At 44.1% G+C, this 5,531-nt stretch overlaps 1 protein-coding gene across 1 annotated transcript in view; it reads right to left on the bottom strand.

Moving 5' to 3' along the window:
- Positions 1-1,653: 1,653 nt before the first annotated feature.
- LOC145877217 (tripartite motif-containing protein 16-like) overlaps positions 1,654-5,531 on the bottom strand; it is a 13,395-nt gene continuing 9,517 nt past the window's right edge. Inside the window, exon 6 of the mRNA XM_082972515.1 lies at positions 1,654-5,531. This exon is cut by the window's right edge and continues 1,187 nt beyond it. The gene's annotated coding sequence lies outside the window, so the exon portion shown is untranslated.

The raw sequence follows: 5,531 nt of genomic DNA on the forward strand, positions 1-5,531 counted from the left end.
CTCATTTCGTCCCTACACCTTCGCAGATCTAAGACAAGATGAAAGTAAAAACACATTCTCTTCCTAATTCATTCTTTTCCCACCTGTATTTTGTCAGGCCAGTGAACATGGTGTTAAACTGTACTATTTGTATGGACCCTAGGTTACCCTTTCCCTTAGTTATCATACTAACTGAATGTCCTATAACCTTAATTAGTGCTCCTGCTCACCTGATGTACCATGCCAGGTGTGTATAATACTGACGTTAATGAGAGAGGGAAGGGGTTAAGGTGTGGTCCTGCTCACCTGATGTACCATGCCAGGTGTGTATAATACTGACGTTAATGAGAGAGGGAAGGGGTTTTAAGGTGTGGTCTTTACTCCCAAATGTCACTTAAATATAGCTTCCAAATGAAGAGAGACAATGATACATAAAGTAATCTGGGGGAAAAAATGATATTTTATGGACAACGGTGGATGGTTCTTAAAATAACCTTTGTGTTATTGGGCTCTTCAAAGAGCTGTTTCCCTCCACGGCAAACTGCCATGGAACTTCACCTGCTGGCGATGAGAAGTAGGTGGTCAGCTTCTCCCTCACCTGGAGTGCCTGTCTGGGGGCGTTGTTGGCACCTGCCCTGGTGACATCAGGTAGGTGACCATTTGGCGTGCCCATCTCCATCCGGAGCGGCTCCTGGAATGACCTCTGCAGGTAGTTATAGAGAACACATGTGGCCTTCACGCAGGCATCGACATTTGAGGGGCTGAGACCAAGCACTCTCCGATACATTCTCCACCGGGCTGCCAGAATCCCAAAGGCGCATTCAACAACTAACCTTGCCCTGGACAGTCGTTTGTTAAAGATCCTTACAGGCTTTGGCAATGGCAGCTGGCGTCCAGCGTAGGGCCTCATGAGGTTGGGTCTTAAAGGGAAGGCCTCGTCGCCGACGACGACGTGAGGAACAGGTCCCAGGTCTTCAGCCCCAGGGAGTGATGCAGGTGGTGGAATCTCCAGGGTGCCATCCTGAAGTGCCTGGCCAAAGGCAGAGTCCCGGAGGGTCCCGCCATCACTTCCCATAAGCACCAACATCGACAACACGGAAACAGTAGAGGGCATCTACTACAGCCAAGAGTACAACTTAATATGTACCCTTGTACACATTGTACAATTTACAATGTGACCCAGTTCAATGGGTCTGAACAGAACTGGGGGATGTCAGACATGAAGATGTCTAAACACAACTGGAATATCATTAGTTTGTGATTCATTGTTAATGGATTTTCAATCAGGAACACAGAGGAACAACCTGACAACATAACAATGTGTGGGTGGGTGGAGATCTAATATTGTTTTGTGACAAACACTAAAGCATGATATTCTAATAAATCTACACCCTATTCCCTACGTAGAACACTACTTTAGACCTGGTCAGAAGCACCGTAGTGCACTACGTAGGGAATAGGGAACCATTTGGAACAGAGACCAGTAATTCCCCTGAATATCTTTCTCTTCCTCATCTGGTTTCTTGAACAGCCCTTCACTCCTCCCCTCTTCCTCTTCCTCTCTTTTCATTCTATTCTATCAGCCACACCACTAGCTCACCTCCACACAATCCATTTACAAGTTAAAGACTCACCTTGGAATAAATAACAAAGGAAAACTATTACTAGATGAAGTTTAGTGTTGGATTTTTTTATTTCCCATCACCATAAATCATATTTAATCACTGAACAGTAGCAGACCTAACTTCATCTGTTCCTGACTCTGGATAGTGGATTAAAAAGACCATCAATCTCCAATGATATTAAAGTACTATTCTGAACATTACTGATATACTGAGTGGCAAGTCCAGATATCGGCTGCTTTTATTGTTTGGTCAATAGCACCACCTGCTGGACAGGTTTAATGTTGCTGGACTGAGCAGTATGGGAGGATGAAAGATGACACATTGAACACGCTTTTTAGTCCAGGACTAGGATTAATCTGTGTCTGGGAAACCAGTCCATATAGTTTAGTAGAAAGTAAGTGATACCAGCTTGTAGTGGGCTGACTAGTCCTGAATTGTCCTTTTGTTCCTGGACCATTTTCCATGCAGCTCCAGGTGACAGAGAAACATCAATTAGGGCCGAGCTGATCAATGATACTGAGGAGAATTGCATAGAGACAGAGAACCAACTGAGAAAACATATCAATGGTTCTGAATGACAACCAATATACATCAACACCAGACATCATGATTCATGGAAATGGACCCTACTACAGTTTAACCAGCTCAGCTATAGACTACACCAGCATGACTAGTATCTATGTGGACCCTACTACAGTTTAACCAGCTCAGCTATAGTCTACACCAGCATGACTAGTATCTATGTGGACCCTACTACAGTTTAACCAGCTCAGCTATAGACTACACCAGCATGACTAGTATCTATGTGGACCCTACTACAGTTTAACCAGCTCAGCTATAGACTACACCAGCATGACTAGTATCTATGTGGACCCTACTACAGTTTAACCAGCTCAGCTATAGACTACACCAGCATGACTAGTATCTATGTGGACCCTACTACAGTTTAACCAGCTCAGCTATAGACTACACCAGCATGACTAGTATCTATGTGGACCCTACTACAGTTTAACCAGCTCAGCTATAGACTACACCAGCATGACTAGTATCTATGTGGACCCTACTACAGTTTAACCAGCTCAGCTATAGACTACACCAGCATGACTAGTATCTATGTGGACCCTACTACAGTTTAACCAGCTCAGCTATAGACTACACCAGCATGACTAGTATCTATGTGGACCCAACTACAGTTTAACCAGCTCAGCTATAGATTACACCAGCATGACTAGTATCTATGTGGACCCTACTACAGTTTAACCAGCTCAGCTATAGACTACACCAGCATGACTAGTATCTATGTGGACCCTACTACAGTTTAACCAGCTCAGCTATAGACTACACCAGCATGACTAGTATCTATGTGGACCCTACTACAGTTTAACCAGCTCAGCTATAGACTACACCAGCATGACTAGTATTTATGTGGACCCTACTACAGTTTAACCAGCTCAGCTATAGACTACACCAGCATGACTAGTATCTATGTGGACCCTACTACAGTTTAACCAGCTCAGCTATAGACTACACCAGCATGACTAGTATCTATGTGGACCCTACTACAGTTTAACCAGCTCAGCTATAGACTACACCAGCATGACTAGTATCTATGTGGACCCTACTACAGTTTAACCAGCTCAGCTATAGACTACACCAGCATGACTAGTATCTATGTGGACCCTACTACAGTTTAACCAGCTCAGCTATAGACTACACCAGCATGACTAGTATCTATGTGGACCCTACTACAGTTTAACCAGCTCAGCTATAGACTACACCAGCATGACTAGTATCTATGTGGACCCTACTACAGTTTAACCAGCTCAGCTATAGACTACACCAGCATGACTAGTATCTATGTGGACCCTACTACAGTTTAACCAGCTCAGCTATAGACTACACCAGCATGACTAGTATCTATGTGGACCCTACTACAGTTTAACCAGCTCAGCTATAGACTACACCAGCGTGACTAGTATCTATGTGGACCCTACTACAGTTTAACCAGCTCAGCTATAGACTACACCAGCATGACTAGTATCTATGTGGACCCTACTACAGTTTAACCAGCTCAGCTATAGACTACACCAGCGTGACTAGTATCTATGTGGACCCTACTACAGTTTAACCAGCTCAGCTATAGACTACACCAGCATGACTAGTATCTATGTGGACCCTACTACAGTTTAACCAGCTCAGCTATAGACTACACCAGCATGACTAGTATCTATGTGGACCCTACTACAGTTTAACCAGCTCAGCTATAGACTACACCAGCATGACTAGTATCTATGTGGACCCTACTACAGTTTAACCAGCTCAGCTATAGACTACACCAGCATGACTAGTATCTATGTGGACCCTACTACAGTTTAACCAGCTCAGCTATAGACTACACCAGCATGACTAGTATCTATGTGGACCCTACTACAGTTTAACCAGCTCAGCTATAGACTACACCAGCATGACTAGTATCTATGTGGACCCTACTACAGTTTAACCAGCTCAGCTATAGACTACACCAGCATGACTAGTATCTATGTGGACCCTACTACAGTTTAACCAGCTCAGCTATAGACTACACCAGCATGACTAGTATCTATGTGGACCCTACTACAGTTTAACCAGCTCAGCTATAGACTACACCAGCGTGACTAGTATCTATGTGGACCCTACTACAGTTTAACCAGCTCAGCTATAGACTACACCAGCATGACTAGTATCTATGTGGACCCTACTACAGTTTAACCAGCTCAGCTATAGACTACACCAGCATGACTAGTATCTATGTGGACCCTACTACAGTTTAACCAGCTCAGCTATAGACTACACCAGCGTGACTAGTATCTATGTGGACCCTACTACAGTTTAACCAGCTCAGCTATAGACTACACCAGCATGACTAGTATCTATGTGGACCCTACTACAGTTTAACCAGCTCAGCTATAGACTACACCAGCATGACTAGTATCTATGTGGACCCTACTACAGTTTAACCAGCTCAGCTATAGACTACACCAGCGTGACTAGTATCTATGTGGACCCTACTACAGTTTAACCAGCTCAGCTATAGACTACACCAGCGTGACTAGTATCTATGTGGACCCTACTACAGTTTAACCAGCTCAGCTATAGACTACACCAGCGTGACTAGTATCTATGTGGACCCTACTACAGTTTAACCAGCTCAGCTATAGACTACACCAGCGTGACTAGTATCTATGTGGACCCTACTACAGTTTAACCAGCTCAGCTATAGACGACACCAGCATGACTAGTATCTATGTGGACCCTACTACAGTTTAACCAGCTCAGCTATAGACTACACCAGCGTGACTAGTATCTATGTGGACCCTACTACAGTTTAACCAGCTCAGCTATAGACTACACCAGCATGACTAGTATCTATGTGGACCCTACTACAGTTTAACCAGCTCAGCTATAGACTACACCAGCATGACTAGTATCTATGTGGACCCTACTACAGTTTAACCAGCTCAGCTATAGACTACACCAGCATGACTAGTATCTATGTGGACCCTACTACAGTTTAACCAGCTCAGCTATAGACTACACCAGCGTGACTAGTATCTATGTGGACCCTACTACAGTTTAACCAGCTCAGCTATAGACTACACCAGCGTGACTAGTATCTATGTGGACCCTACTACAGTTTAACCAGCTCAGCTATAGACTACACCAGCGTGACTAGTATCTATGTGGACCCTACTACAGTTTAACCAGCTCAGCTATAGACTACACCAGCATGACTAGTATCTATGTGGACCCTACTACAGTTTAACCAGCTCAGCTATAGACTACACCAGCATGACTAGTATCTATGTGGACCCTACTACTACAGTTTAACCAGCTCAGCTATAGACTACACCAGCATGACTAGTATCTATGTGGACCCTACTACAGTTT

This window comes from Salmo salar, unplaced genomic scaffold, assembly GCF_965601325.2.
Source record: "Salmo salar unplaced genomic scaffold, fSalSal1 ptg000721l, whole genome shotgun sequence".
Lineage (NCBI taxonomy): Eukaryota > Metazoa > Chordata > Actinopteri > Salmoniformes > Salmonidae > Salmo > Salmo salar.